Below are 12,810 nucleotides of genomic sequence, written 5' to 3'. Positions count from 1 at the left end.
TGTTGAATGTGAGGAAAAGTATGACATATAATGCGTATGTCAATTAGCTCCCAATAAAATAAATAGGTTCCCAATAAAATGCCAGTCACACACACACACACACACACACACAGTTTTACCTTAAATACCGTCCGTTCTCTTATTATAACAGATACTAGATATAACAGACTTATAAGGAGAAAGATACTTTGGGCATGCAGTTTCTGAGCTCTTCAGATAGTATGGTTGGCCATCATGGTCAGAAAGCAAAGAAGAGGGGAAAAGCCTGGCATCTCTTGGTTCCTTTAGAGGGCACACCCACCCTCATCCGAAAGAACTCCCGTTACCTCCATGTTGGAGGAGAGTCTTGTGCCTGTGTTTTCAGATGCCGATGTTAGTGCCTTAAAATCTGGTGAAGGCCTTGCCACTGGCTTTGTTATATAAGTTAAACCATCTCCTGTATCCTTGTGATTTTAGGAATGCTCTCCAACTATCCCTGGTTGGTTAATAAAGTTGCTGACTGGGCAGAAGAAAGGTTCCAGGACTTAGGATCTCAGAAGGACCACAAGGAGATAAGGAGGAGAACAGAGATGGAGAGGAGAAGGAGGTAACCATGAGCAGCTTGATCTGAGGACTTGCCTAATGGTCCAGCCCAAATGGGACATGTGCAAGTATTTGGGATTTTGGATAGGAAGCAGACAAGATATCTTAGAGGTTGATATCTTCCCAGATCTAGTGTTTTAAGGCTTATTATAAATATAACAAGTTTCTGTATCTTTTATTTGGAAAATAACTGGTTTAGGAATAACTGCTGCCAGAATAATTGCCTTTATTGCTATATACAGAATAATTAATTTCTTTTATACCTGCGTTTCCTGTTTCCTATGGGCTGTGGACCAAGCCATGATTATAAAGGTTTTGTGACAAACTTTAGATTCTGACTGTAGTAACACTGTGTATCTTTATTGCTTAATACTAAAAATGTTTTAATTTTCTATAATAAATTTGGAATATTTGAAAATAAGCTGAGTCAAATATTCAAACTTAGTTTTACAACAAGGATTAGAAAGTGTGGTTATTTAAATAACTATGTAAACTCAAACAATGGATTTGAGGCTGAGAGTGTATGCTATCATGGTTACTAATCAGAGAAAACAGCAGTGGAAACAGAGGGCATTACGTATAATGGACAAACATCAAATGACAATTCCTATAGAACTTGTTTAATTTGGTAATTTTGAAATAAGGGTCTTGCTGTATATATACTTCACGCTGAACTTGAACTCACTCTGTAGCTCAGGTTTCCCTTGAACTCAGCAATCATTCTACCTTGGCCTCCCAAGTGCTAGGATTGTGCCCAATTCTGTTTTCAGTATTTGTTAATGTGTTAACTACTGCATTTTGTGATATTTATTTTTATGTTCTTCCCCTGGTTGTCTCTATTTTGCTAATGATTTCCACAATGATCTGAGAAAGGAAATAACTTGGGCAGGTAATGACACAGGCTACATCCTGTCCCTCTAGAGTCTTTACACCCCTTTCTTCCTGAGGGCAATACGGCCTGCTCTGGCATGAAGTAGCTATTGAGCTAAGCATTACCTAGTGTGAATATGTTGTGTGTCTTTCTGTTAAAAAAAGAAATCCAGATTCTCTCCACCCTTAAAGTGTGTATCAGTCTCTATGTAAATGACATACTGTGAGCAGGTCTCTGGGACTTTTTATTTGGTGGATGGAACTGAAAGCAGTCAGGAAAGCAGTAAAAGAAAAGAGTGCTGGAAGGGAGGGGAAAGGAATGAAAATGGTTCCTAGTTCACCGAAGTTTGTCTTCCTGATCAGTAGTAAACTCTTGTCATCTAGAGCAGTCAAAACAAAAGCCTTCACACAGAAGGATGACTTAACTGCTCAGGGTTCTGTCCTAGGCCTATGTAATCATGACAGCGAAAGAGCAAAAAGAGGGACTTGAATGTGCTTCTGACCCAGTGGAGGGAAAGAGTCAAGTCAGGCTGATAAAAATAAATATACCCTATTCTGATGAGAGGAGGTATTTCCAGATTTCTCCACAGAGCATCAATGAGAGGTAGTAAGGCCAGCTGAGGCCTGGTGACCCTGCACTGCCCCTGGTGTTAGAGTGAGGTCAGCAGTAGCTGCCAAAGAGGTATTGTTTGCCCTTGACTCGATGTGATATAAACAGTGACCTGGAGAGAGGCTGACCCACCTGAGGAGACACAGCCAGAGGAGCACTAGCTGTGGAGACTGGCGCAAGAATTCAGCGTGGAAACCTGAAACTCGGGGTGTCCTGGGGTGTGTGGCCTGAGAAGCCACCACTCTCACCGCCGACTGGGAAGTGATTAGAAAGTGAGAAGTGTGCTCAACTTTGAAGCACACACACAAACAGAAATCTGGTTAGGATAAAACACCCACAGACAAAGATAAAACACGAGTGTGAACAGGTTTCCCACACCCCTCAAAGCAGTTTTAAAAAAACATTGGGGTTGAAGGTATCCTGCCAGACTTAATGAGGAGAACAGCAGTGCTTGATAGATAGATATAGATATATAATGTGTATTTATTGTATTATCTATCTATCTATATAAAGACCCTACGAGATTAAAGATACCACACACTTCTCAAATAGGAAGAAGCACTGAGTAATATTATATCTCTTATTTAATTATATTTTAATTATCATATTTATTATTTATACTTTTATACCTGATTATTTGGTTCTGGTTATATCTTTCCAGAACAGGATTTTTTGTGGTGCTTTCTATGTGTGCATTCTATTACATTTTCTTTATTGTTTTAATTTATTTATTATTTTAAATATGCTACTAATAAAGAAGCATTCTCTATTATGTTTGTTTAAGAAATATTCCTCTAACACATCCACTTTCTTTCATTCACACAGAGCATCTTTCCTTTCCTGTTATTTCTGACTCACACAGCTATATGCAAAGGCATCTGTTACCATACACACACGGGTACACAAACAAAAACATACACAGTAAAGAAGCAATATTAAAGCTACAAGATCAAAACAAAAGCTCACCTCCAACCTAATTACATAGATTTCTCATCAGCTCCATTAGAAGCCAAAATAAAAGGATCCAAGCTCTGAAAGTAAACAAATGCTAGCCAAGTAGCCAATACTGTTAGAGCCAATAAAACCATCATTAAAAAACTGATAAAGAAATGAGAACATTTAATATAATATATATAATATAATATAATATATAATATATATAATATAATATATAATATATATAATATAATATAATATATAATAATGAGAACATTTAATATAAATTTAAAGCACAAACATTGGCAATTTATGGCAATCAAGCAAGCACTGCAGAAAATATTTAAAGTAACATTGTGCATAGAGGAAGAAGATGGTCTCATTTTAAAGAGGAGAGAAGGAATATATTTAGTAAGAGAAATTAATGCGTAAAAGAAAGCTAGGAAGAAATATTTTATGCCCAACACAGTAAACCAAAAGAATACTGCTAAGAGGGAAGGAAGAAAAAATTCATAGTAATTCAGAACAAAAGTCAACAAAACCACAGGACGTAGCATGTTCCTCTCAGATACTTCAGAAAACTTCAACTACAAATGGTCCTCCTGCACTATGCACAATAGCTGAAAACAGAATCGTCACAGGTGTGCATGAGGAGACAACTGCACAAAGAGAATGGGAGACACCTAATGAAACCTACTTAGAATCAGAAACACTGAAGTATGCGGTTACTAAAAAAGAATTGATCTAGAAACAATTATGTTGATAAAAAATAAGCTAGAAACCAAAAGATAAACATCATTTTTTTTCAAATGTAGTGCTTTGATTTAAATTTGTATACATGTGTATTATATACAAGTATGTATATGTTATGAATATATGTGTAAACATTGGGAGGCAAATATATGGGTCAGGAAACTAGAAAGGGGACCATGAGAGTGGAAAAGAGATTTTTGCCAAAGGGGAAGGGGGAGTAAAAAAAGGTCAATGGATGCATTTGGCTTTTCTGAGGAGGAAGTGACCATCAAGAGATGGTGGTGGGGAGAGCAATAAGGAAAGAAAATGAGTAGAGGGAAAGTACATATGAGAGTATAAAGAAACCTTTTACTTTGTGTAGTAACAAGAAATTAATGAAAATGAAAGGGACTTTGTAAATAGTAGGCACATTTGTTCTCATCTACATTTGTAGCTAACAACTCTCATTAACCACACAACACCTTACTTCAAGTCACAAGACAATGTATAGCCTGAATTCACATTTAAATATTATCTAGATTAATAAAACACAAGAACTTTTAAAATGTGTTGAAAAACAATAGTCTATACTCTCAAAATTCCTCAGTGGAAAAACTATAAAAATGAAGAAATTACTAGTCTATCATGTGAAATGCTGACTCTGACATCATTAATCATAGGAAGCATTGTACCTGTCCTTGTCTTCATTTAATTTTGAAAGAGGAAGCAATCCATAACACATCTTAAAGGGCCAAAATAAACAGTGATGATGATAATAATAATGATGATAATAAAAGAAACTGTGCCTCTTGAGAAAATTCTTTTGAGAACATGCATTTGTGAGGCTTGCAAAGTTGATGTGTGTGAAATCAAAGCTGTCTACCCCAAATTCTGCAGAGGCTGATGGGAAGAAAATACAGAAAGGCAGTTTAGATAAAGGTAATGTTGATCACTGAAAACTGTAAGACATATTACACAGGCTTAGATACGGGTATCTTTCTATTGTATGCTGTTTCTGTGTTATTTGTTGTAATACCTGCTGCTTATCTATTCCTTCCCTCTGCCAAGCTCTTCACTGAACAGTGAAAAACAGATAGCAATGTGTTACCTATGGCATATCATTTTGCGTCCTCAAAACTGATTGGAGGACCATGTTTGTATTTTGCTTTGTGAGTTGGACAAATGGGAAAAAAGTAACTCAAAATCTCACCCAAGATCATACAACAAAGAGAAAAGAAGTGATGAATCTGACTCCAAAGCCTGTGTTCTCTTTGCTTTACAGTAGAGTTTGGAATAATGGTAAAGGCATTCTGCCTTCCATAACACTGGTCCTCAGAAGTTTACTATTCTAGTCTCTCTGCATTGTCTAATATACAGTTCATGTTCCTAGCATGCTGTACCATCTCATTTTATAATCTAGCCCCTCCAGTGTCTTAATGGAAGGTAAATATGCATGTTCATTTGGATTTTCCCTCATAGAAAAGAATGTAATTGTCTTTATAAGGCAGTCTCTTGAGATGGACTGAATCCAACAGGGCAGAGTGACTGCTGGCTCTCAGAGCTTGGAATGGATTTGAGAAAAAACAAACAAACAAACAAACATAAGCTAAATAATTCAACTATTCATCAAGGACTTCTTAAAATTTAGGTACTCTTCAAGTGTTCCCAGGACTGTAGAAAAAAAAAAAAAAAGAAAGAAAAAAAGGATATGAAGTAGTATCTGCACAGACACAAGTAATGATCACATACTTCAAGTATGTGCTACCTAATGGTACCCTATGTGTGATGGAAGTTTTCCTTCTCGTTCTGATTTCTTTTAGTCTACTGTGTTTGTCATTGTTATTGTTGTCTTATTTAATTCTTCATTTATTTCAGTACTGACAATCATATATAGCACTTCTAGAAAAGCACTCTACTACAGAAGTAGGATCTCACACTTTCAAAACTGCTTTAAATTCACAGAAACTTTAGAGGATTCTAGGGACAGCTCATGGAGAGAAGACAAATAGGCAAGAATCAGAAACAAAATTCTAGTCAGCATCATCTTGGCAATATGCTAATTGCAGCACTCTGGTCCTATAGTGTTAATGTAAACCCCAAAGGAGTAAATTTTTATCATTCTGGAGTTTAGTGCAGTTTTCATTTATTTTAAAGGCATACTTTTTAGTGAAGAGAGACAAAAGTATGGTTGCCACCAAGTCTTAGGAATGACCTCTCAGACCTTCCAAAAGATTGTGAACCTAGTTGCATTATGAAAAAGGCAAAACCTCTAGGAAAAAGACAGTGGTCAGTGGCTACAGAAACATGGAACAGAATAAACATAACCAAGCAAAGCAATAGTTTATTCAACACCTGTGTAATTGTAATAATTCTCAGTCTTGAAAACCAACATAAATAAGTAATAATACAGTGTAGAGTCAGTGTCATGCAGTCTGATTTTATTTATGGATGATTATGCTTCTCTGTATTACTTATTCATGTTATGTACAGGCCTACCATTGGAACCTGAACAATGCTGAAAACAATGTTTTTAACCTTACAAAAAAAATGCCTAAGTTTGGCAATACAAAAGCAATTTTCCTCCAATTTGGATTATATCCATAATTGATTAAACTACTAATACTGACTTTGCTCAGTGTTTACTGTATGCATCTTAGTCTCCTTCATTCCAAGGTATATTATCCACAGATGAAATAAAAGGCCTCTTTGTGAGCAAAAGACACACATATTATTTAACTGGAGTGATGGTATGATTTTCAATGGCCACAGTCAAACTTTTCAAAATATACATAGAATGATTTTATAAATCAGCTCTTGATGACTCTTACTCTCCAGTGAAGGGAAATGAAGTGCTTCTCTGTTTAGTAAAATTCAGAGTTAACAAAAAAAGAAGACAAATTGGAATTGATTTCTGCTCTATGCTACAACATGTCTCCTGTCGCAAGTTCACTTGCTAAGCAAGCTGAAGCCTGAGTTTACTGAGCTAATGAATTCATAGTCAGAGTCAGGTGAGAGGCAGCACCAGTTCTGTATCTGAGAGCTACCTCAGTAGGATACTTATTTACTGCCCATAATATAAGAAACAGAACAGGATGGAAGGCACACTGACTTTTATTTTATACGTCGAATGTATCAAACTTCGTCTATTTTATATCTCTCTCAGACTGATTTAGACTAGCCTTAGACACTGACCTTGACAATGCCTTAGTATATTACTAAGCTTCTCTTGGCCTCATTTTCTTCATCTTTTGAAAGGAACTACGTGTTATTACCTTAGGCAGTTTGTTAGGAATCCACACTAAGGTAACGCAAGTTTTCTTCCAAACCACAAACAGCAAATGGTGTGAGTTCTTCTGCTAAAGTACATCTTAAACACGGAGAAAAGATGCTTTTCACACAGAACACACCAGAGGCTTTTTCTGAAGTTAGGTGGCTTTCCTGAACATTTGAACAGCTAGAAACTCGGCAATAGGTGAAGTTATGTACATACGTGTAGAGAAGACGTAGAGAGGAAGAGGCAAGTAATTACACACTCCCTGCCACCCACTGATTTAGCTTCCCATATCGTTTTAGAATGGACTGCACACACAGTGAAGAACACAACTCACAGAAGGTAACAAATACTTCTTTGGAACTAAATGCTGTTTCATATATTTTGTAACTAGAGCTTTAAGTGTGTCCTTTAGAGAGAACAGAGCAAGTGACTTCTAGTATAAGCAAATGACCATTCTAAACACCAGCCTTTACTTTGAAAATGTCAGACTAACAAAATTTTGCTTACATATGATAAGGACAGGAAACATATTCTAATTATTTCTAAAGTGAAAGTTTGGATTCCTAATAAGACCTGATAAGCTAAGGTCAGATAGAAGGGGAGAAGGTCCTGCCCTATTAGTGGACTAGGGTAGTGGCATAGGGAGAGAAGAGGGAGGGTGGACAGGACTGGGAGGAGATGAGGGAGGAGGCTGCATTGGGGATACAAAGTGAATAAACTGTAATAAATAAACAAACAGATAGATAGATAGATAGATAGATAGATAGATAGATAGATAGATAGATAGATAATTAAATAAAAAACTACGTGCAATATTAACACCTCACTTCCCAACCTTCCTCCCTTAAGGAAGATATTTTGGCGCTTTATACATTTTTGGTTTTCTTCTGTTTATTCACAGACAACCATCAGGGTAAACACATGTTTCTAACATTGATCCATATGTTATATTGTTATATTGCTTAAAATATCCTGTTGGGTAACTTATTTAAAGTTCCATAACTTATTTCTTTTTAGTTCTAAGACACAGTTGTAATTTGGAGGTTTACAGAGAGAGGGTATCATGGACAAAATTGACGAGGGGAGTCATACTGTTTGGAGCAAAAGAGCCGTAAGGTAGTAGTGACAATGAGACTTGGAATAAACAGACTATGGCCTCAAGCGGAGGACAATCTCATACACACTGTGGGAGATGTGAGCTTCCAGAAAAGCAGATGATAAATTCTTTTCTCCAATGACAATAACAGCAGAGATTACAAAGAATTTCAAAAAGCAATGAATTTCCAATCCTTGTTTCATGAATGCCGGAATCCTAAAGGGTACTAAGAAAGATATTTTAAAGAAATCAAACTCATATCCAGTAAATTGGGGAAAAATGTCAATAATTCAAATGGGACTTTGCATTAGCTTTGTAAAGCAAATTTATACAATGCACAGTGGTCAAATATATGCAGCAAATTTTTTTCCTGGTTAGGTTAGATTTCTTTCCCACTTAAAACCAAAAACTCTGAAGAAATTCTTATTCCATTGAACATTATTTGGAAAATCCATTCTAGGTTCTTTATAATATATGATATAGATGTGACACATTTATATTACATACATTATATTTCATACATGTATGATACAGCATATATCACATATATATATATATATATATGTTATACATTATAACCTTGAATGAATTTTTCCAAATAATGTTTGAGGAAATATATATATAGAGAGATTTGTTTTTCCTTGGAGCTATATATATAGCTCCAAGGAAAAACAAATCTTTTTATGTTGGAAATTTCTTTTCCATGAAGGCTAAATATATAGGGAGCACTCAATAATATTTGAGGGTAATGTTCAGAGGTTTAGCTCTTGGGATAAGCCTGCAGCTAATTTCTCTGATTTGGCTTTTAGATAGATACAAATTTATATAACTTCCTCACCTTTCTCAGGTTCCTTACCAATACAATAAATATGATAAACTTTTTCATGTTCTAGATTGTAAATCTGGCAGCAATTTCTACAATATGTACAAGCTGAGCTTGATAGCTTACACTCAAGAAATACATAACAAATACTATATTCACTATTATTATTATTATTAAATAGAAATTATCCTAGTGTACATAGTTATACTTGTCAGCACTAAAGCTTGGCTGGAAGGCAGCCATCTGTTTAAATGGCTATTATATTAAATGCATTTTAATGATATGTAATCAGTGAGTACACATCAGAGAAGGTGATTGTGTAAATCATAATAAGGGGTGATCTAAATGAATATCTGGTTGCCAGCTCTTTTCTGGCTTATACTTGAAAAAAATATAAAATTTAATAGCACAATCTCAAATGATCTTAGACTTTCCTAGGCTCTTAAATCATCTTTACTACTAAAACAGAATGAAGACGTTCAGTGTGGATGTACAAGCTGAGACGAAAGATTCAAGAGAGCAGAAACTTGAAGTCAAATATCCAGCTCTTGGATTTTGCTTCAGTGACTTGTCCTGAGGCAATTACTCAGTAGCTGTAAGCTTAGCTTTCCTATTATCTCTGAGACGATTTTTAACAAACATATTTTCAGGGAATTGGTAATAATTACAGACAGGAGTCTGAAAACATAGATCAATATAAAATACTTAATACCTAGCCAAATATTTACCAATAGCTTAAATACTATATTTTATTATGACACTGAAAACCTCTTGTTACAAGGAAGACGGTGAGAAATAAATGGAGGAGGGCGCCAGCGTGACATGATACTAACGTGACGGTCACTTATTTCATTTAAATTCCACCTCAGTTTTCTACTTCATAAATTAGAAATCTAGTTTTCAGAAAGATTAAGAAAGTTATGTAAGGATCCTTATTACACAAACAAACAAACAAAAAAAGGATTTGAGGAAACATCTGAGGGACTTTAAGGTCTTTGTCCTTGTATATCTGTAACATCGTTTGTCATTATTAGTTCTTTACATTTGTTAATTTAACTCTGTCTGTCTCTCTGTATGTCTGTCTGTTTCCAGCCTGCCTGCCTGTCTATCTAACCATCTATATATAATCTATCTATCTATCTATCTATCTATCTATCTATCTATCTATCTATCTATCTATCTATCTATCTATCATCTCTATCATCTATGTAGATATGTATGTATGTACATATGTATGTATATGTCTATTTATCTGTCTATCATCTATCTGTCTGTTTATAAACTCTAAGTATTTATCTTTTTCTGAGGGCAGTCAAAATAAGAGAGACAGTCTTTGCACTTAAAGGTATTATAATAAAGGTTCACACATAAACACAAAATGCAGTTAATCTTTGTGCAGAGTTTCCTTTCCTTGTGTCCTAGTTTTCTGGTGCCAGAGTTATGTAATATTGGCTTTATTTTCATTACTTGATTTTCTAATAAAACTGGGTGTAGTGACACATGCTTTTACTCTCAGCACTTGGAAGGCGGAAGCAGGAGAATCAGAGGTTAAAGGCCAGCCTCAACTATATAGAAATTTGGGACCCAGCTTGTCCTACAAGAGACCCTATCAAAAATAAAACTTACTATATGGAGGTATTGACCATATACGTTAAATATAAATACATCTCAGTTACATATTTATACAAACTAAAACCTTTTAAGTTGATGGCGTTGGAAAAAACTGACTACATTTCAAACATGCTCATATAAATGGGCCCTCAGCTTTTATTCCTTTTGTATTATTCCTTGAATTTAAGTAGAGTAACTCCAACTACTGTGCAAAAGCTATAGCTGAAGAAGGGAATAGCAGATTTGGAAAAGACAGTGAGTACTTAAAAAGAAAATGCATAGGAGATCAAAGTATAATTTCAATTTTTTTTTTTTCGTATTGTGTGTGTGTTCATGTATCTACAGAAGTATCGGGCCTCCCTGGAGCTGGAGTTAGAAGCAGTTGTAAGTCCTTACAACATATAATCAAATACAGTTCCTTTGGAAGACAAGTATGTACTCTTGACTGGAGACATCCCTCCTGTTCCTAGACAGGTAATTTTAAGGCAGACTAGGGGTACCTCACCCCTCCTGCCCATTGTTTTAGACACCTCTCAGTCAACTGAATGTTTCATGTCCATTTCCTTCTGCCATCGTGCCAAGGTTTGTAGAATTTGTACACAAAAAATAGAATTATTGGGTGAGGGGTATGGGCATTTCCAATTCCAAAACACTCATATTGCTTTCATGGTGGTTTTAATGATCCACAAGGCCAACATGAATGTATGTTTCTCTCAGTTCTCACTAATACTTGAATGGCTTTTGCTTATTTGACCCATGTAGCTTGATATCCTCCTTTTTTGCTTTCATGTGTCTTACACTGGGAATAAGTAGATAAAGACAGAATCCTCTCGTCAGAGCCCAGTAAGTCTCCACTGGTATAGAAATGTTTTCCCCTAAAGGCATGGGGCCTCACCCTGGGAACTACTCACAAACAGCTCAATGGCACTGTGAGGGAGGTTCATTATTGACAGTACATTCAGTGGAGGCTCTTGGTATGGTGATTTGAGGTATGGGAATATTCTAATGTGTACGTAATGAGGTTACATGAATTAAATGAAATGTCAGGTGTCTGGTTTATAATAGGAGCTTAGTTAATGCCGCATCCTTTAATTTCCTGATTAAAAATTACATTAATCACTCAATAGACTTCCCCTTGCTTATTTATGGAAATGCTCTCACTTCAGTGGTAGTAAGAATTGGCATAAAAATCCCCTTGAGGGTTTGCTAAGACACAAATGGCTGACTCAGTAAATGTGCTGTGGGCCTCAGAGGTTACAGGTTTTTGTTGTTGTTGTTGCTGTTGTTTTTGTTTTTGTTTTTGTTTTTCCCACAAGCCTTCAGGACACCTGCGTGGTGCTGGTGTCGCCCCGGGGACTGAGGCTTTGAAAGCCACTGTTCTGCATGCATCAGTAGGTTTTAATAGTATTACATCACTGTTGTGTGGAAGTCCAAAGAGTGCATGAATTTAACCAGACTTACATTGATTACCCTGCTGATGAATCCGCTGATGCTACTCTGGGTAACGTTTATTAGAAACAAACCTAGATAAGTATGATGTGTAACTGTATGGAGATGAAGGTTACCTTTAGAGAGGAGGGGGAGGGTGGTGTGCTTCACGGGTCTAGCTGCTGTTGTGCCTGTCTTATTCAGGAGGCGGAAGAGGAAGTGCAGTAGTCAACACTAACATGCAGCTTTCACCATTGTAACCTAGGTATAGGCCTGAATATTGCATGTTTTCCCACAATGCACTGTATGCTCACAATCTTGGCTATTTAAAAACGTTGAAATTGAAAACTAAAGTATTCATTTGGACATAATAGATATCTGAAAACCATACAAAGTACTCTCCTAACAGTAGGAAAAAGCTCCAACTGTTTCACGTGTTCTGCTGACTGAGGTGATCTTTCTGTCTAAAATGGTACCTAACAGGTGGTAGGCAGCCGTCCTTAGTCTATGAGAAGACATTTTATTTTAAAATAAATTTGAAATCACTGAAGAACATTAACTTTTTAATTCTACAACAAGCCAATTATGTTTTTATGTCCTAATACATTTTCCAAAATATACATTGTCTTAGAATATAATCAAAGTTCGTAAGTCATTTTACTATTTTTTACTTAATATTATAAACTGAGCATATTTTACTGCACTAGGCCTCGGTTTCACCGGCGAGATGCTCATTTGTGCTATCATTATTTATTTAAATACTGCTCTAAAGTCTTCTTATGTTTTCTTGTCAGTATTACAAACAATGTTGCAGCAATCATTAATATTAGGGCAAATTGTTCCTTAAA

General features: G+C 35.9%; 1 protein-coding gene across 13 annotated transcripts in view; it reads right to left on the bottom strand.

Moving 5' to 3' along the window:
• Window positions 1-12,810, bottom strand: part of Dlg2 (discs large MAGUK scaffold protein 2) — a 1,917,798-nt gene that overhangs the window by 1,224,825 nt on the left and 680,163 nt on the right. The gene's annotated exons all lie outside the window — the stretch shown is intronic.

This window comes from Meriones unguiculatus, chromosome 14, assembly GCF_030254825.1.
Source record: "Meriones unguiculatus strain TT.TT164.6M chromosome 14, Bangor_MerUng_6.1, whole genome shotgun sequence".
NCBI classification, from domain to species: domain Eukaryota; kingdom Metazoa; phylum Chordata; class Mammalia; order Rodentia; family Muridae; genus Meriones; species Meriones unguiculatus.
The sequence above is the reverse complement of the archived record's forward strand: the minus strand, read 5'-3'. Positions and strand labels throughout refer to the sequence as shown.